Source organism: Mixophyes fleayi, chromosome 1 (genome assembly GCF_038048845.1).
Source record: "Mixophyes fleayi isolate aMixFle1 chromosome 1, aMixFle1.hap1, whole genome shotgun sequence".
In the NCBI taxonomy this organism is placed as follows: Eukaryota; Metazoa; Chordata; class Amphibia; order Anura; family Limnodynastidae; genus Mixophyes; species Mixophyes fleayi.
In genome coordinates, this window is record NC_134402.1 from 206,528,615 (window position 1) to 206,548,745 (window position 20,131).

The following is a 20,131-nucleotide window of genomic DNA, read 5'->3' on the forward strand; positions in this document are numbered from 1 at the left end:
TTTTGGCGCCAAAGTTCAAAAGGAGGACAGATGCAACAGTCATTTGAAGAGAAGTGCACTGTTGACACATATCTTCCACGCTAAGTATCACTTTGTTTCTTCTGTGTATGCATGTGTATTATAAGACTATGCGGTGTTGAGAGAACTGTGTTTAAGGAAAACTATAAAGTTCTCCAAACCTGTCTTATTTAATCAGAAATACTATGATATGTTAAATAACCTAGTCTGTATTTTCTGATAAAGGTTGTGGAAGTGTTTGGGCGTGCCAAACTTAGTCTGTTCCAAATGTAATGCTAAATGGGCCCAGGTGTTCTGTGCTAATTGCAGTCATTACTGAAAAGCCTGCTGCAGCCTTTCAGCTTGACTAATTATACCTTATACTCTCTATATAGAGGGAAAGGAACAGAAATACTATCTTTTGACTGGTTCATAGATAAATATGTACCTGTATTTTGCAGTGTGGTAGCAAAATGTGAGAAAGATAAAGCAACAGGATTTCACCTAAGTAGAATGGGGAAATCGCTGTTAGCAGAGATACAGAAGGAGATTCCAGTGGTAGGGGAATGTGTTGAGAAGCACCTCTTCCCCTCCCCCGCTGAGTGAGCACGTGGAAGATCCCATTTTGGCGCCAAGCTTTAATATGAGGACGGTTGCAGCAGTCATTTGAAGAGAAGTGCACTGTTGAAACATATCTTCCCCGCTGAGTATCACTTTTATTTTCTTCTGTGTGCATGTGTAGACATGTATATTATAAGACAATGATGTGTTGAGAGAACTGTTGTTTATGAGAAAACTATAAAGTTCTCCAAGTCTGTCTTCTTTAAATCAGAAATACGTTCATATGTTAATATAACCTAATCTGTATTTTCTGATAAATTGGAGAAGTGTTTGTGAATTTTGAAACGTGATTTAGTTTTTCTCATCTTGTGATGGCAGATAAAAGCAAAACACCTACCAAACATAATGTCTGTTCAAAATGTAATGTTAAACTAACAAGTGAACGGCTGGATCAGGGGGGGCTCTGTGCAGCCTGCACTGTGGCTCCTGTGAAACAGCCTATAGACACCTCCACCATAACGGTAGATCCTCCTGAGTGGGCGGCTGCCTTAACACAGGGAGTTAATACCCTTGTAAATCTGTTATCTAAACCAGTTGAGATCCCAGCTACATCTGTGGTTTCTCAGGGTATAACAGTAGGAATGACAGATGAGTCACTTTCCCCAGGGGTCGATGTATTTCCCTCCCCAGCCCTCCCGGGGGTTTCCCAGATGGGAGAGGTGGGTTGGTCAGCGGTGGCTAAAGGCCTGGACCGGCTTACCCATCTACTGGAGAACCCTAGACACAAGCGTAGTGTTAAAAGACGTAGACAAACGGCTAAAGCGCTGTGGTCAGTGTCAGACTCTGAGAGTTCCTCAGAGGAGGAGGGGGAATTGTTGGACGATTCAGATGTGTCCATTATAGAGTCAGAAGGAAACTCTAGGCACCAGGGTATGGACGACCTGGTAAGAGCAGTTCGTCAGACTCTGGGGTTTGCTGAAGTAGAGGAGACGAAGTCCTTGGACCGCTCCCTCTTTAAGAAGGCTTCTAAGCAGGTGGTCAGGTTCCCTACCTCAGCTGAGTTGAGGGATATTGTAGAGGCCTCTTGGAAATATCCAGATAAAAGGTTCTCTATACCAAGGAAGTTTGGCGTACTGTATCCCCTTCAGGAGGAGGATATGACCCGTTGGGAACAGGTGGCAAAGGTGGATGCACCTGTGGCGAGATTGGTTCGTCAGACTACACTACCTGTACCCGGGTCAGCGACCTTACAGGACGCAACTGATAAGAAATTAGAATCCCTGCTGAAGTCGATCTTCTCGGCCACCGGTACTAGCCTCAGGCCAGCATTGTCCTCTACCTGGGTAGCTAGGGCCATGGAAGTCTGGGCAGGGCAGTTAGTCTGCCTTGCAGGATTCAGATTTACTGCCTCTGGCCATGCAGCTAAGGGAGGCAGCAGGCTATGTATATGAAGCGGTCCATAAATCGGCCTCCATAGCTTCGTCTATTTCAGCTACAGCTGTAGTAGCTAGAAGGGCGTTATGGTTAAGGGCTTGGACTGCGGATTCAGAGTTTAAAAGATCATTAGAATCCATCCCGTATACGGGTGGGATGCTATTTGGTCCAGAATTAGACTCTTCGATTTTACAGGCTTTAGGTGGCAAGAAGTTGTCCTTGCCTGTAAATACTCCAAGACCTAGGGCTAGGCCTAGGTTTAGTTCTTTCAGACAGCCTCCTTACGGGGTCGGGTCTGGCAGAGGCCAGACTACCAGTCATGGGGCCGTAGAATCCAGGAGACAATCCCGTAGGGGAAGGTCATCCTTTGACCCTGTGGCGCGGAGTGCGTCTTCCGCCAAGCTGCCGGATAGACCAGCAGCATGACTACCACCCACCTCTGGTTCCAGAGGGTGGGGTGGGAGGACGGCTGCTTGGGTTTGCCTGGCAGCAGACAGGGTCCTCGGTAGACGAGTAGGTCCAGAATATCGTGATAGAATTCATGGGACCAGCTCACCTCAGGTTTTGGAAAAAAATTACCTCGCTGGCTTCTGTCAAATCAGAAAGAGCTCAGGGCTGTCAATTTGCTTCGTTCAGACAAAGCTATACAGGCTTAGAATTTCCAGTAAGGGAAAAGGTTTTAGTCACACCCATTCAGGGTGCTAAGGCTAGACGAGTTGTTCAGTCTATGACCGAACTTCTACAGTCTGAAAGGGTCACAGAGAATCCCTTGTCTAAGAATGAGGTCTTGAGACTAGTGAGGGACTTGGTACGCAGCAGAAGGTTGTCCTCACAGGACAAGTTGAGGTCCTAGATGGAGTGGACAGGCAGGATCCTGTCAGACAAGAGGCTGTCAGTAGCCAGGTCTTTGAAGCTGCTGGGAAAGATGGTGACATCTTTCGCGACCTTACCCTGGACAGGGTCCCACCCTAGAGGAGTATTCCCGTGTTCGAGGTACCAGTGGAGGAGGTAGGTCCTCAGCTGGTGGTTGCTGGACAAGAACCGAACAAAAGACGGGGAAGTCCCAGAGTTCTGCGCAAGAACAAGGGATCCACTGGTAAGGGACGTCCTAGCAAGGCCTTGGGGCTGCAGGTAAAACATGCCCGACAGGGCATGTTTTGGGAGAGGACCCTCAGACTCCTGGAACAAAGACAAATAAATATTTGCACGTAGTGAGGGCATTACGTATATATGTTAAGAGATCTGCAAAGATACGTAAGACAGATTCTCTATTTGTGTTGTTTGACTTTTCCAAACGGAGATGGCCAGCATCTAAGCAAACTATTGCCAGATGGCTTACCCTGACTATCAGGGAGGCTTATGTCCGTATTAATCTCCCTGTGCCGAAACGTATTGTTGCCCATTCTACCCGGTCGGTTGGAGCGTCTTGGGCGGCTCGTAATGGAGCCACGGCAGACCAGCTGTGCAGAGCAGCCACTTGGTCCTCGGTCCATACCTTTACGAAGTTCTACCAATTTAATATATTTGCGTCTGGGGACGCCTCCTCTAGCCGTAGTGTTCTGCGTGCAAGGAGATCAGAGCAGTCCCACCCATCAGAGGGATTGCTTTTGTAAGTCCCCATGGTTAAGGAGTGTCCCCCAGATGGATGAAGGAGAAAACGGGTTTTATACTTACGATAAATCTTTTTCTCTGAGTCCATCTGGGGGACACTCCGATTTCCCCCCCGTCTTTTCGTTGTTTTGTCTCCACTCCCCCCTCGGTTGAGTGGTGTGTCTTGGTTGATTGGCCTATCTTCCTAATGGCTTTTGTAATCAAACTAAGGCATGTGGGAATCGGCGGGGGTGATATGCTGTCAGCTGAAAAAAGTTAACTGTTTGCGTGCCAGACTCCTCCCCCCGACTCAACCCCCATGGTTAAGGAGTGTCCCCCAGATGGACTCAGAGAAAAAGATTTATCGTAAGTATAAATCCCGTTTTCTCTGCCTGCATAATTAAAGACATTTTTGTATATAACACACGTTTTTGTGTTTCTTATAACTGTGTATTTTGTATATGTCTGGTTGCATATTAGTATACCTGTGTAAATTGTACTGCATCTGTGTTCTGTAAAACCCTTTACTTGTACATTTAAGATGTTTTATAATTGAACCTTTATTTACTTGCTAATGCATATATTTGTAAAATACACAGAATAAACCACACATTGTACATCCAACAGATTTATCGTTGAATTATGCTTCAAAAAATAACTCTTGAAAAATAAAAAATATAACAATAAAACGTATCAACATATTTATATTATTACTATAACATGTGACTTTTTAATGGTGAAAGTGCCTAGTGCTTTGTGGCATAAGCTTCTGAAAAAAACTGAAACATCTCCATGAAGCTTTTTTTCTAGGGTTGGTTATTTTGGTTTTTTTTTTTTTTTTGGTTTTTTTTTTACCCTTAATTCTTTAAAATATTTGTCAAGCTTTTCCATCTTTCACACCCTGCAAAGGACTACCAACATTCTTTTCTCTCTCAGAACTTTCGTCTGATATGACAATGGTATCTACGAGAAAAGGAAAAAAAGAAGTTCTATATCTGTAATAAAGTTTAGTTCTTTTCGAACACCAAGTAAAGTTCCAATGTGCTCACCTTCTACACTGCTCGTAATAACTTTGTTGTGGTCCCTCGTGTTGCATCTCTGCAAAGGTGTACTTTACCGCCATAGGTTCTGTAAAACAGGCGCCATTTTGGTTATTATAACTATACGTTTCTCCCAAAACATTTTACAGTTTCCACACGTGACTTTGATTACCTTTTTTTAATACATCTTTTTTTTTTCTTCAGTATCTATTTTTTCAGCTTTAATAAGTTCGTGTTCAGCTTTAACATTTTCGGTACCATACTATATACTATTAGAAGTAGTTTATCTACAAATTCATTAACAAGTCCTTTAACTAGTCAAACTGACTTTTATTAATAATTCTACGAATTCCCATCAGTCTCCATTGTTCTTTATTTTTTGGTTTCTCCAACACTTCTGCACTTGAAATGTATTTATTTTCTTTCCAAGTTTCTCCTCTAATTTGTTTTAATAATTTCTGCATTATTAGTTCCTTTCTTAACTTTTTGGTATTATCTTTCTCTTTCATCCTATCTGGGGGTCACTGCTACCATGGGTTGTATGAGGGCAGCGTGGAGTTGGCACTTAACTAGTTAACTTGTTTAATGTATCAAGCTGACCTACCCAACCCCTCTGCAACCCCCTGTAGCTCCTCAGTTTAGATTAAGTGCCCAAGGGAATTGGGCTTACTTTTTGTGCTAGTAGTTTTTTAAATTTAATTTTCCTTATTTTATTTTAAAAGGGCACTATTTTTATTTTATTTTATCTGGACCTGAGGAGTGTGTTCTACAAATGGAGAGCCCACTCCTATGGGGCAGCAGCACTACTTTCTTGTGAGAGGCAAACGGCTCTCAGTGACAGAGCTGGCAGTGTTTTAACAGTGTGGATAAGTGGCTAAATCAAGCCACTGTTACACTGACAGGTTCCCGAAAAGCAGCGCTGCCTTAACAGGCATAGAGCGGCAGTACTCAGAGCGATGGCGGCCGCCATCTTGCAGGGGCATACCAAGTGTGTGTCGTCCCCCCCCCGCCTCAGAGAAAGGAGGGGGAATCTTGGCTTAAGCTGCAATATCCGTTTTTTTTTTTTACGGAGGACGGAGAAAAGAACAGGTGGTGGCTGCCACAGTTAAGGGAGAACAGCACCGATTCAACGAGCAGCAGCAGGACATGTCGGGGGGCAGAGCTAAAGAATGTAGAGCTCCCACACCTTTTCCACATACATGGATGAACCAATCTGCGCACCAAAGGAATTGCACGGGAAGACAGACTTCCTCAGCCTGACACTATCTTCAGGGGACATTGCTGATTGACTCCTTTCCTGCATATCATGCTTAGCTGAAAGGCTAAGTACCATTATTATATACCTTTCTATTCATATTAGATAGAGGGATATTTTGGTCTATGTGTAGTAATAAAATCAGTTTGTATTCTACTTAGCCAACTTACATCTTTTCATAGGCTGGTTACAAGATACAACTTTTACTCTATAGATTAGTTGCTATACTTGTATTTATTCAAGCTATATCTTGTATTTCTATTGCTTAAGTGTGTTTTCCTCTTGAAACAAATATGTCAGATAAGGGAAAAGCACCACTTACAAAATATTACACTTGTTCAAAATGTAAGGTTAAGTTGTCTATTGGACAAAAGGACCCGGGGCACATTGTACTGACTGTGACACGGGGACGCTCACTACGCAGGCACAGTCTAATGTACTACCACTACTGGAAGAACCGGCATGGGTATTACTTCTCTGGTCCCACTACTTACTAAGCCTACGGGGTTAACAGCGGTTTCTGCTGTTCTCCCCGCCGATTCAGAGCAAACTGCCCTTCCTGTGGCATTAGGGATGCCAGTGACCACCGGCACATCGGAGGTGGCTGTGGCAGGTCAATCATCTGCTGTCACGAACCCAGGCCCTATCTCTGGAGAACCAGCGTGGTCCTTATCCTTGGTCAGAGGCCTGGATAGATTAAACTGTTTTCTAGAGGCTCCAAGATCTGGGGGTAAATGTATCAAGCTGAGAGTTTTCTGGCTAGTTTGAAAAGTGGAGATGTTGCCTATAGCAACCAATCAGATTCTAGCTGTCATTTTGTAGAATGTGCTAAATAAATGATAGCTAGAATCTGATTGGTTTTTCAAACCCGCCGGAAAACTCTCAGCTTGATACATTTACCCCCTGGACTCTCTAGAAATAAGAGGCTTCGGTCTACAAATCCTCACCTATCCCTTTTGACTCAGATTCTATGCAGGTCATGGACCCAGAAGAATCCTCTAAATGTCAGGGCATTGACAATCTGGTCTTAGCAGTGAGGCAAGCCTTGGACCTTTATGGATTTGGATGAACCCAAATCTTCGGATCAGGGTCTTTTCAAAAACATTAGAAGATGCGATATCCGTTTTCCACCGTCGGTGGAATTAAGATTCATAGCAGAAGCAGCTTGGAAACGGCCAGACCAGAAGTTTATGAATCCAAGGAGATTCCTTACCCTGCACCTGCCACAGGAAGAGGACCTGGCCCACTGGGAACAGACCCCAAAGGTTGACTCTCCAATAGCTTGTTTAGCTTGCCACACTACGCTTCCGGTGCCGGGTACAGCAGCCCTGCAAGATGCCACTGACCGCAAGGTCGAGGCTCAGTTAAAATCTATCTTTCTAGCGACAGGCGCCTCTTTTAGACCCATGTTGTGGGCAACACGGTGGCGAAGTGGTTAGCACTTCTGCCTTACAACACTGGGGTCATGAGTTCAATTCCCGACCATGGCCTTATCTGTGAGGAGTTTGTATGTTCTCCCCGTGTTTGCGTGGGTTTCCTCCGGGTGCTATGGTTTCCTCCCACACTGATAGGTTAATTGGCTGCTATCAAATTGACCCTAGTCTGTGTGTGTGTGTGTGTTAAGGAATTTAGACTGTAAGCCCCAATGGGGTAGGGACTGATGTGAGTTCTCTGTACAGCACTTCGAAATTAGTGGCGCTATATAAATGATGATGTTTTCATCGGCATGGGTTGCCAAAGCGATGGAAGCATGGGTAGAACAATTGGCCGAGGGACTGCAGGATTCAGAATTGCTTCCCCTTGCCTTGCATCTAAAGGAAGCCTCTGGATACTTATGAGGTGGCTCAAAATGCAGCCTTTGTTTTCTTCTCCATACAGGCTTCGAAAAGGACCCTATGGCTGAGGTCTTGGATACAGAATCTAAAAAATCACTTGAACGTTACCATGTTCAGGCGTAAGTTTGTTTGGCCCTGAATTAGACAATATTTGCTAGGCCACGGGTGGTGGTAGCGTTCTTTGGCAGAAAAGTGCTTTTAAGACAAAACCTCCTCGATTTGGCTCCTTTTGACAGCCCTTTCGGGGCTCTCTTTTCCTAGTGGTCAGACGACTAGAGGCACACCGACCAATAGCAGGGGACATTCTTATAGAGGTAGGTCCTCTCTCGCTACGAGACGGCAGTCTGCAAAAGCTACGGAAAAACCAGCATCCTGACTGCCATCCACCCTTTCTTGTGGCAGCATGAGTGGGAGTCTGTTCAAAGAACACTGGATAGACCTTTGGATTTGCGGGATCATGAGAGGGTATAAGATAGACCTGTCTGGTCCAGCCCTTCGTCGCTACTTTGCAACATCCTTACCCCGCGATCCAGAAAGGAGACAGGCGATGTGGCTCTGTCTCTCTTCTCTTCTGCAGGAGTCATTCACACGGTACCAGACAACCAGAAAAGACAGGGGTTCTATTCAATCCTGTTTCTGGTCCCGAAACCGGATGGACCATTCCGACCCATCTTAAATCTAAAAATGTTAAATCTACACCTACGTGTGGACAAGTTTCGTATGGAATATGATCAATGGACTGGAGGCAGACTAGTTTTTAGCGTCAATAGATATGCAGGACGCTTACCTTCACGTCCCCATTTGGGAGGGACATCAGTCACTTCTCAGATTTTTGGTAGGATTAACTCACTCGCAATTCCGGGCACTCCCCTTCAGCCTCTTTACAGAGCCCAGAGTGTTCACAAAAATCATGTCATTAATGGCGGCGTGTCTTCGTTCAAGATAATACCATATTTAGACGACCTATTCATCAAAGCCGCATCAGCGAAGCTGTTGAAACAGCACCTGACTCTTACCATCAGGATCTTGGAGCACCGTGGATGGGTAATAAATCTAAGGAAATCACAATTGATTGCCTGCCAGAGAATGACCTTCTTAGGGCTCATCATGGACACCAGAGAACAAAAGATCTTTCTCCTGGAGGGCAAGGCCAGTTCATTACGGGAACTAATTACACAGGTCCTGGCCACTCACAGTCCGACCATCCACTCATGCATGTGTCTCCTAGGGAAGATGGCATCTACCTTAGAATCAATTCCTTATTCTATTCACACTGCTTCAAGTGGGACCTCTTAATAAAGTGGTCAGGTTCCCATCTGCATTTGAAACACCAGAAGATCTGCTTGTGGCCGCGGTGAGTATGGTATGCAGACAATATCCCGATGGCAGTAGGTCAAGGAGTGCGTCTACCACTGCGAGACGACCTCCTTCTCCAAGGTCCATTCCGACATCAGGACTTGCCTCAGCTAACTTTATTGGCATGGCTGTTGAAGCCAGCCTTTGGCGGCTAGAGTATTCTCTCTTAGAGTTGTGAGTATTCTGTTGCGAGCTTGTAAGCCAATTTCGGCTCGTATCTGCCATCGGATCTGGCAAACTTATATCGGATGGTGTGAAAATTGGCCCTGCCATACGTCGTCTTTTCGTCTTCCCCATTTCCTGGCTTTTCTCCTGGGTGCAGGTCTCCGTTTGGACTCTTTAAAGGTATAAATATCAGCCCTTTCAGTTTTCTTTCACCTTCGTTTGGCGGACATGCCAGATATTAGGACTTTTCTGCAGCAAGTCTTGCATATCCATCCGCCTTATGTTCCGCCTACGGCACCATGGGACCTCAACCTGGTACTCAATATGCTTAAAGGGCCTCCTTTTGAACCATTACAGTCAGCTGATCTAAGGTTCTTAACGTGAAAAGTAGTGTTCCCTCTGGCGATTTGCATCAGCTCGCCGAGGGTCAGAATTAGGAGCCCTCTCTTGTCATGAGCCGTATTTGGTTTTTCATGCAGACTATTCCTTCTTTTGTTTCAGGGTTTCAATTGAACCAAGAAATTGTGGTTCCAGTGTTTCAGGCGGGGGCATTGTCTTCTGGACAAAATTCAATGGAGTGTTTGGATGTGGTCAGGGCGCTTCAAATTTATGTGAGGAGGATGGCCCAGATTTGACGCACAGATTGTCTGTCTGTTTACCATTTTTGATTCACATAAACGAGGATGGCCAGCCTCAAAGCAATCCATAGCAAGATAGATTACTGCAACTATTAGGCAGGCTTACATCAGTACTAACCGACCTGTACCAGAGGTCGACCTACTGACAATTCCACTTGTTCGGTGGGGGCGTCTTGGGCAGCGAGAAATGGGGCCGCAGCGGACTAGCTCTAGCTTTGCAGGGCAGCCACCTGGTTCTCAGTCCATACTTTTACAAAATTCTATCAATTCCATGTCTTTGTGTCTACAGACGCCAATTACATGCCATGCTGTCAGAGTGGTCCCACCCTTAGGGGGTCTGCTTTAGAACGTCTCCATGATAGCAGTGTCCCTCAGTTAGGATGAAAGAGAAAAGAGTATTTTTATACTTGCGATAAATCCGTTTCTCTATTCCATTTGGGGGACACTGCCTTCCCTTCCTTCTGCTCTTCTGTTGTATGTTCTTTGGCCTATCTTCCTTGGGGTTTTATAATTAAACTGAGGAGCTACAGGGGGTTTCGGAGGGTAGGGGTCGGTCAGCTTGATACATTAAACAAGTTAACTAGTTAAGTGCCAACTCCACGCTCCCCTCATACAACCCATGGTAGCAGTGTCCCCCAGATGGAATCGGAGAAACGGATTTATCGTAAGTATAAAAATCCTCCTTTTTTTTTTTTTTTTTTTTTTTTTTTTTTTTTGGGCAGTCACCGTTGTACTGGTCCAGTACTTTTACCATCATCTCGGGCTCATTGCCTTTGCTCTTTTCACACCCATTAATTTCTTCTTCTCCATCCTCCTCCACTACTTCTACAAATTTTTTCTTTACTTCTCGCACCGACACCTGCTCCTCATCTGCCATCTTCTCATCACTGCCCTTAGCGCTAGACCGGCTCCTCGGTAATTTTATACACTCAGACGTGGGCGTTTGTTTCAGTTGTGGACCAATCAGCGGTGGTACCTGTACAGAATGGAGCATTGTGGGTGAAGGCCATTCATGTATAATAACCTCGTGTTTGGTGAATATATCAATATATTTAACCCCTAGTGGTTCGAGAAATACGAACGGATACTATGATCGTAACTATGATACTATGACCTTACATCCATTGCCATACAAGGTAAGTTGTGATTTATGAATGTTTTCTTGTACCATTTTGCTTATCGTAACTATTGCATAAATATATATTTTGTAAATATTAATGTGTATATGCAATCTACTTTTGTTATATTTATTAGTATGATTTATGATACACACATTGGCTAAAATAGTAGTGAAAATATTTTATAAATATAGTACCATGTATTGTACAGTTTTTTTGATATCCGTGGACAAAAGATGAACATGACTCTTTCTTTTTATTTTTAAACAGAACCTGAAAATGTCATATGACTGCAATGTGGAGCTCATGAGGGATTTCGTTGAGACTTAAAAGGCGCACCCCTGTTTGCGGAAAATCAAATCAAAGGAATATTGTAACAGAATGTTACATAATGTGGCTATGCAAGAATTGTGAAAGCGTGCCTGCCACGTTACCCTGTAGCAAATTTGGAATAGGCAAAGGGCAAAATACAGAACCTTCGGACTGTATACAAATAAGAACTAAATAAGGTTGAGGCCTCCAAAGAAAATCAGATGCAGGTGTAGATGATGATTATGTGCCAAAGCTGTGGTACTTTGACCTTCTGCACTTCATTAATGAAAATAAACTTACACGCCAGTCCACCTGCAGCCTGGATACGGACAGTAGTTCTCCTACTGATGTGACATAGTGGAGCTGTAAGGAAAGTATATTTTGCTGTTGCTGTGTAACAGGTTTATTACAGTAGAAATACACAACAATGGGATTTTGTTTTACTTACGTAAAATCCGTTTCTCTTAATCCGTTGGGGGACACCGGGACCTTGGGGTATAGAGTAGGACAGGCGAACGCTGGCACTTTAACTTTTAGTTAAAACAATAGCTCTGGCTCCACCCCCTCTATACCCCACCTCCTGCTAGAGGCCAGTCTATGTTTAACCAAGCCCGCAGAAAGGGAGATAGAGAGAACCAAAGAAAAGAGAATAAACTTAACAACACATTATTCTCTTAACAATCAAACAACATGTCAAACAAAAGGAAAAACCAGAGCGTTAAGGGTGGGCGCCTGGTGTCCCCCAACAGATTAAGAGAAACGGATTTTACGTAAGTATAAAAATCCCATTTCCCTAACATCTCTTGGGGGACACCGGGACCTTGGGGACATCCCGAAGCTGTCTCACGAGAGGGAACGCTCAGAAGAAACGGCCCGAAGCACCTTTCTCCCAAAACTTGCATCCCTAGAGGCAAACACATTAAATCTGTAAAACTTTGTGAAAGTGTGTACAGAAGACCACGTGGCCGCTTTACACAATTGTTCACTGGATGCACCATGGCACTTACAGATCTTGTAGAATGCGCCCGTAGATTATCTGGGACAGGCTCCCCAGCCCCACTGTAAGCCTGGCAGATAACAGCCGTAATCCACCTAGCAATGGTCACCTTAGAAGTTGGCCAGCCTCTTTTGTGAGCATCATAAAGAATGAAAAGATCCTCAGTTTTACGTAACTTCTGAGATCTTTTAACATAAATTCGCAAGGCACAAACAACATCAAGATAACGAATAGAGTCACCGTTATCGGAAGACGAGGAATCAGAGCTGGAATGACAATATCCTGATTCAAATGAAACTTAGATACAACTTTAGGAAGGAAGGAGGGCTTAGTTCGAAGAACTGCCCTATCCTCATGAAAAACTAGCAGAGGAGGCTTGCAAGACAAAGCCGCAAGTTTTGAAACTCCGTGCGGTAGAAATGGCCAAAAGAAAAAACGTTTTCAAAGTAAGAAATTTGAAATCTACTGTATTCAAAGGCTCAAACGGTGGATGCTGTAAAGCCCTCAACACCAAATTCAAATCCCATGGTGGAACCGGAGGAATATAAGGAGGTTGAACATGGAGAACACCTTGAATGAAAGTTTGCACATCAGGTATAACAGCAAGTTTTCTTTGAAAGAAAATTGAAAGAGCTGACACCTGACCCTTAAGAGAACTAAGACACAAACCTGCATCCAAGCCATCCTGCAAGAACTTGAGTAACCTGGCCAGACGAAAAGAAGATGTAGGATATTCTTTCTTTTCGCACCAACCAATATATGTCCTCCAGACTCGATATATTTTGGCCGAAGCCGGTTTTCGAGCACGGAGTATGGTCTGAACCACCCGATATGAAAAACCCTTAGCTCTTAGGATCCTGGCCTCAACAGCCACGCCAATAAAGCCAAACTATGCAAACCTTGATGACAAAAGGGACCCTAGGTTAGTAGGTCTGGGCGTATTGGCAACCGCCAAAACTGACGTCTTGCCATGAAGAGTACGTCGGTGTACCAGGCCCTGTGCGGCCAATCCGGCGCTACTAGAAGCACTGGAACACCCTCTCCACCTTTTTCAGTACTCGTGGAGGCATGGCTATCGGGAGAAAAAGGAACACTAAGCGGTACCTCCAAGGAACGGACATAGCGTTTACCGCGACTGCCCCGAGATCTCTTGCACGGGAACAGTAGCGGGGAACCTTGTAATTCAACCGAGATGCCATCATGTCGACATCTGGTTGACCCCATTTCACCACTAACTGTTGAAACACCTCTGGATGAAGAGACCATTCCCCTGAATGCAGAGTCTGCCTGCTTAGGAAGTCTGCTTCCCAATTTTCTATTCCGGGAATGAAGATGGCAACGAGTGCCGAAACCTGAGCTTCGGCCCACAGAAATATCTAGTGAGTCTCCCTCATGGCCAAGGGACTCCTGGTGCCGCCCTGATGGTTGAGATATGCCACTGCTGTGACATTGTCTGTTTGGATCTTTACTGGATTTCCCTGCAGCAAGTGTTGCGCACGTCTTAGAGCGTGAAACACTGCGTGCAGTTGCAAGACATTTTATTGGAAGTTTGGACTCTTTGTGAGTCCAAAGCCCCTGAAATTGAGCCTGAAGACATACAGCCCCCCAACCCCGAAGGCTGGCGTCTGTTATCAGAATCCAATTCCAAATTGAGAACAAGCAGCCCCTGTTGAGATTCTGCCTGTGTAGCCACCAGATCAGTGACTGACGCGTCTGCGGAGACAGGTGAAAAACCTGACTCGCCAGATTACAATGAGATTTGTTCCATTGCGACAGAAGTTCCAACTGAAACTGTCGTGCATGGAACTGAGCAAACTGGATCATTTCGAATGACAATACCATCTTGCCCAGAAGTCTCATTGCAAAATGAATGGAATGTCTCCTTGCCACCAACAGGGATTTCACTTTTCCTCAGGACAAGATTCAAGCTTTGCAGAGGATGAACACCCGTCTCAGACTGGTATCGAATAGGAGACCCAGAAACACCATCTGTTGGGATGGGATCAACTTGGATTTTTTGAAGTTGATAATCCAACCGTGCGACTCCAGGGTCTGGATTACTACCTGAATATGCAACAGAAGCTTCTGTGAAGAATCTGCCTTTAAAAGCAGATCGTCCAGTTAAGGGATGAATGTAATCCCTTTGGCCCTTAGCAGAGCAGCCATAACCGCTGATCTTGGCAAAGATACGTGGTGCTGTGGCAAGACCAAACGGGAGAGCCTGAAATTGGAAGTGCTCTGACCGAACTGCAAACCTCAACAGGGACTGATGACCCTTCCAAATAGGCACATGGAGATATGCATCTTTGATGTCTAGAGCCACCATAAATTCTCCCTGTTTCATGCCGAGAGTGACAAAGCATAAAGACTCCATCTTGAAGCTGGGCACTCTGACCTGTGTGTACAAATCCTTTAGATTGAGAATCGGTCTGAAGGAGCCGTCTGGTTTTGTCACAAGAAAAAGATTGGGATAAAACCCCAAACCTCTTTGAGAATGGGGAACCGGAATAATCACTCCGGAAGACAGAAGGGATTGAATCGCTTCTGTTAAAGCCAATCGCTTTCTCGGACATGACGGAAGCCCTGTGGTGAAGAACCGTTTGGGAGAAAGACCGCGCAGATCGATCTTTTAACCCTGGTTCACCACTCCCCGAATCCAGACATCGGTAGTGGACTGACACCACCGATCCCTGAACCGCAGAAGACTGGCTCCCACCACTGACGGCAGTGGAGGAGCAAAAACCCCGTCATGCAGACTGTCTGCCAGCTTTGCAGCTGGACGTCCCGCAGACCTGGCCTGACGTCCCCGCTGTAAACCACCTCTAGGAGTGGATGGCTGACCTCTAGAGGATTGTCCTGAGGAATATTCCTCGAGATCTTCCTGCGGAACAAAAGGCCCGAAATCTGGACATCTTCTGCTTGGGAACACTGACCGGGAGGAAAGTGCTCTTACCTCCTGTTGCCTGACTAATAAAGGAATCAAGCTGAGGCCCAAACAGAACACCTCCAGAAAAAGGAATGGACTTGAGCCTTTTTGGACTCTGCATCAGCCTCCCAGGATTTTAGCCAAAGAGTCCGACGCGCTGCTACTGCCAAGGCAGAAATGCGCGCTCCAATCATCCCCGCTTCCATAGCAGCTTCTCCTAAATAATCTGTCGCTCTCTGAATCTGCTCCACTAAAGGAAGCAGTTCAGAGGACTGCCTGCCAACAAACCTTCAGACAATTGTTCCAACCAGCGTTTAACAGATTTGTTAACCCACGCTGATGCCAAAGCAGGCCTCAAAGAAGCACCCGCTGCCACAAAAATGGACTTAAGAATGGTCTCGACCTTCTGGTCTGTAACATCCTTAAGAGTGGCCTGGTTAGGAAGAGGAATAGTAGTTACCTTTGCCAACCTTGCCACAGCTGCATCCACCTGAGGAAGCGTCTCCCACTTAGCGTGAACTTCAGGGGGAAAGGGATAACACGACTGCAGTCGCTTAGTCACCTGAAACTTCCTGTCTGGGGAAGTCAAAGATTTCAACAGCAAGTCTTCCAAATGGGAAGAGGCCGGAAAAACTACTTCCCTCTTCTTGCGTCTTTCAAAAAGAGAGTACCCAGAAGCCTCAGGAACTTGTACCGAGGATGCAAGACCCTGTACCCAGGCTGGTTCTACAGACTGCACTGGAGCAGAAACGGGCAAAACCTGAACTAAGGAAGCTGAATCAGAAGATTGAGCAGCTTGAGACTGTACCCTCTGAGCAAGCAGTTCCGCCGTATTTAAGAGAGACCGAGCCCAGGCAGGCTCCTCCGTGTTTGAACAGACAGCAACTGTTTCACCAGGAGTAGTCTCCATGGGCCGACAGGAAACACACAGAGCCTGTGCGCTTGGCTGCCCAGACGGTAACTTAACATGACATACAGCACAGGTGAAACTTAGCATAGTAGCACCAACCCTGCCACGCGTAGATTTTTCCCTCTCGGACATGTTCACAGAAGGGACAAAACAGTACAGTGAGATACACACAATACAGATGACAAGCAGCACACAAACTATAAGAGAAAGTGAGCCTGCAATACAGCCAAAAGCTCCTTTAATGTATAAAAAAAAAAAATAAACGTTATACAAACCACCCCCAACCCTTTACCATACAGGATAGAAAAGGGGAGAAGCAGGAGCTCTTTAAAATGGCTGCGTATTCTGGTGTCTGCACACGAGGAGTGAAAGACTACCACGGGGGAAGTGCACAAGAGGAAAACACTCCCCCCAGGGCCCAGCTCTGCACTGGCTGGCTATCGTCCAAGAATGACAATCACCTCAACCAATCCAGAGCCTAGCAGGGCTCACTGAGACAGTGACCCTTGCCTGACCCTGTCCCCTGAGCTAAAAATAGAACCTTATCTTTACCCAATTAAAAAGACTGCTTTTAGTAAAAAACAGCCAGCTCAGGGAGCACACTGATTTCTACCCTCTCTCTCTCAGCACTATGCTGAGAGAGCGTTTCACTTACCTGCTGCCAACCCTCTAGACGCAGTGTGTGCAGAAAGCATGCTCTCTGTACATGGAGGACAGACACAGCCACCAATGGCTGAGCCTGGCTCAATGGAGGGTCAAATATGCGGCAGAGGGAGCAGGCAGACGAGGACCTCAATGGCACCTCCGCTCCCCCCCGCAGACAGCGCACAGCCGTCCGTGCTGTGCTCTACACTGAGACATCCCCCATGGCTGCATGTCGATCTCCCCGCCGGGAGAGCTGTCCGGAAGAAAGGACTTTCTGAAGCAGCCGGGAGCTCAGAATGACAGCCGACTACGCGGCTCAGTGAGCCGCCGGCTGACAGACCCCGGAGACCTCAGTCTCCGATGCTTAAAATGAAAAGAACTGAAAATAAAGTAAAAATGGCTGCTAAGCAGCCCGCTGGGCACTTAAACTCAACTGGCCTCTAGCAGGAGGTGGGGTATAGAGGGGGTGGAGCCAGAGCTTTTGTTTTAACTAAAAATTAAAGTGCCAGCGCTCGTCTGTCCTACTCTATACCCCAAGGTCCCGGTGTCCCCCAAGGGATGTTGGAGAAAATGAAGTTTGCACACATAACATGCTTATGCACAATTGTTACACACATTCATCCTGCCATGGTACTGCACCCCCCCCCCCCCTGTTAAAATATTGAAGGTATGCCTCCCTGTTTAATTTTGCACAGGCACTTGTATTTCTAAGGTGGCCCGACTCTAGAGGTGTCAAGCCAACTACCTCCATTTCCTCAACATTGTCCTCCTATGTATGTGAATACATACCTCCCAGTATGTGAACTGTGTACTTGGGAGGTTTTACATCTTAGAAAGTTATGCCGAACACAGCAGGCTATCACCACTCTGTCTATCTTGTCCAAATGTAGATTAATAGCAGAATGGAAAATTTTGAATCTGCTACTGAGAATTCCAAATGCATTTTCAACAACACTCCTAGCTCGTGACAGTCTATAACTAAATACTCACCTTTCTGTAGACAAATTGTGTTGCGGGTAAGGTTTTAATATATTGTTGTGTAATGCAAATGCTTCATCAGTCACAAACACAATATTCCAACCGGAAGTAATACAAAATATGGACTCAATTTTAAGTTCATAGTTTTTTAGTTTTGCATGCAAGGGAGTCTACTCTGATACACCACCATCAGACACTTTCCCATTTTTACCAATGTCCACAAATACGAATTCATAATTCGCATTCACTATAGCCATTAGAATGATGCTGAAAAATCTTTTGTAATTCTAATAAAAAGATCCACTGTTGGATGGAGGCATAATTCGGACATGAAACATAAAGATGAGTGAAATGGTTTAATTACATGTGTTTAATATTGTACTCTTCCTGTTTTTTTGTTTTGGTTTTTTTTCCTCATTTTTTTTTATTACTCAGCCTGCTGTCCTGTCACAAGAACTAATGATGGAATTTGCTGACCAAGAAGAGACAGCTTCAACTGTTGCACAAGGAACCCAGATGACAGTCAACAGCCAGGATGTACCAGAGGTTGCAATTCCACCACAAACGCAACATTAGAGGGAAAAAAAGGCTCCGTAAGGTTGATGAAAGTGATGCGCCAGCTACAAAGATGGTGAAATGCGCAAACACTTGATAGCCCAAAAATCGGAACCACATGCTTTTGACATACTTGGACAAACGCTAGCAAGCAAAATGAAAAGTGCTAGTAGACTGATACAAGAAGAAATTGAGCATTTGGTGTGCACCCTCTTGTGTAGGGTTACCAAGGAAGATTTGTACCCATTTACAATTCTAATAGCAGCAAACCACAGGCAGACACCTTCTTACACATTTCGGCATACACAGATGTAGTATGGGAGGACAATATTTAATGCCAAAACCATTCCTGACTTCTACCCCTATACACAGTTCAAACATACAACAGTTCAGTGGAAGGTCATCACAAATGGATAATAGTGAAGTGTTGCAATATGAACTGTTTATTTGGCTACTTTTATTGGTTTGCACTTTATTAATTTAATATATATTGTAAATTTTATATATGTTAATAAAATTTATACATTTGTATCTAAACAGGCGGTGGTAATCGTGTTAACGGGGACAGGAACCCCGAGATGATTCACACCTCCACTAAAATGACAATTCCTGAAAAAGAAGAAGGCAATTTAAGCAGACTTACCTTAAACCCAAAGATCCATTTCTCCGACGACAGCGCCTACAGACAGCCAGTTATTCCGATGAGGCAGCTGTCTGGCACTTCACTTGGACGTCAGTGCGCCATTCTTTCATGTGAATTTAAAGTGGCAATGTTTGGACTCATCAGGCTTACTGTTTAAACAGTAAGCCTGAGGGGTCCAGTCCATTTAGAAGGCAATGATAGTATCACAGGCCTCAGGTATTATCAAACCCAGAGCTTGCAGTGAAATTGCTGTGCTGTATTTCAGATCAGCCAGTGTCCTTCCTGTTGCCAGAAATCTTAGGGTAGCAACCAGTCTCTGCTCTGCAGATATGGGTCTCCTTAAACGGGTGTCCTCCTTCTGGATGATGGGGCTGACTAGTTCGAGCAGTTCTTGGAATGGGGGTTCATTCATTCTCAGGAAATTCCTGAAGTCATTGGGGTTGTTGTCCTGTATCTCCTGCAGCAGGGACATCTGAGTCTCCTCTTGAACCACGCTTTGGTCCAACGAGGTTTTATTCTTTTTCCTTCTTTCCCTTCGGGTATTTTCTTGCAGTCTTCTTGCCACAGTGAGCAGAAAAAAAGCAGCTGCTTGTCGTTCTTCAAAAGTATCCATGTTGGTAAAAAAAAAAAAAATGATGTGCAGTTGAGAACGAACATACTGTACACGTGCTAACGAATGTATGAAGAAAACGTGTTCCTTTCGCATTTTTATGAGGTTTTGGGTGGTATTTATTGAACATGCTCTGCCTCTTATTTAAATTTATTGGGGATATTATTACATAGTCGTATCAGTGTGTACAAATTTGTAATCTTTACTCACACCAATATGGTGATGAAAAGTTGCTGCCCGGACGGTCGGTCTTTCATTAATCATCTAAATCGTGACTAGTGTGTACACATTAATCACCCGAGCGATCGGACCTTCAGTAGAAGGGAAAGTCGTTGTAGATAACACGGCAGTCGGAAAAGTCTTCAGTGTGTACCTAGCCTTACAAATGTTATTCACTTCATTGTAACCCACTGTCTATATTTGCATGTGGGTCTAGCGATGGGCAATATACAGGTAGTCTACTAATTCCAAAGTAAAGAAGAATTGTTAACATTATCTGTAAACTTCTTCTTTTTTTTTTCCACTATATTACTGGATTACACAGCTGCTTTTTTTTTTTTTTTTTT

At 44.9% G+C, this 20,131-nt stretch overlaps 1 protein-coding gene and 1 long non-coding RNA gene across 2 annotated transcripts in view; one reads left to right on the plus strand and one right to left on the minus strand.

The window, feature by feature from the left end:
* The window catches only part of APBA3 (amyloid beta precursor protein binding family A member 3), a 47,720-nt gene that overhangs the window by 12,631 nt on the left and 14,958 nt on the right, over positions 1-20,131 (plus strand). The window lies entirely within an intron of this gene.
* LOC142148885 (uncharacterized) lies at positions 4,312-19,121 on the minus strand. Its single transcript, XR_012690859.1, has 3 exons — positions 18,956-19,121; positions 4,632-4,710; positions 4,312-4,545 (listed from the first exon to the last, which is right to left on the minus strand). It is a non-coding gene; the product is annotated as an uncharacterized LOC142148885 (long non-coding RNA).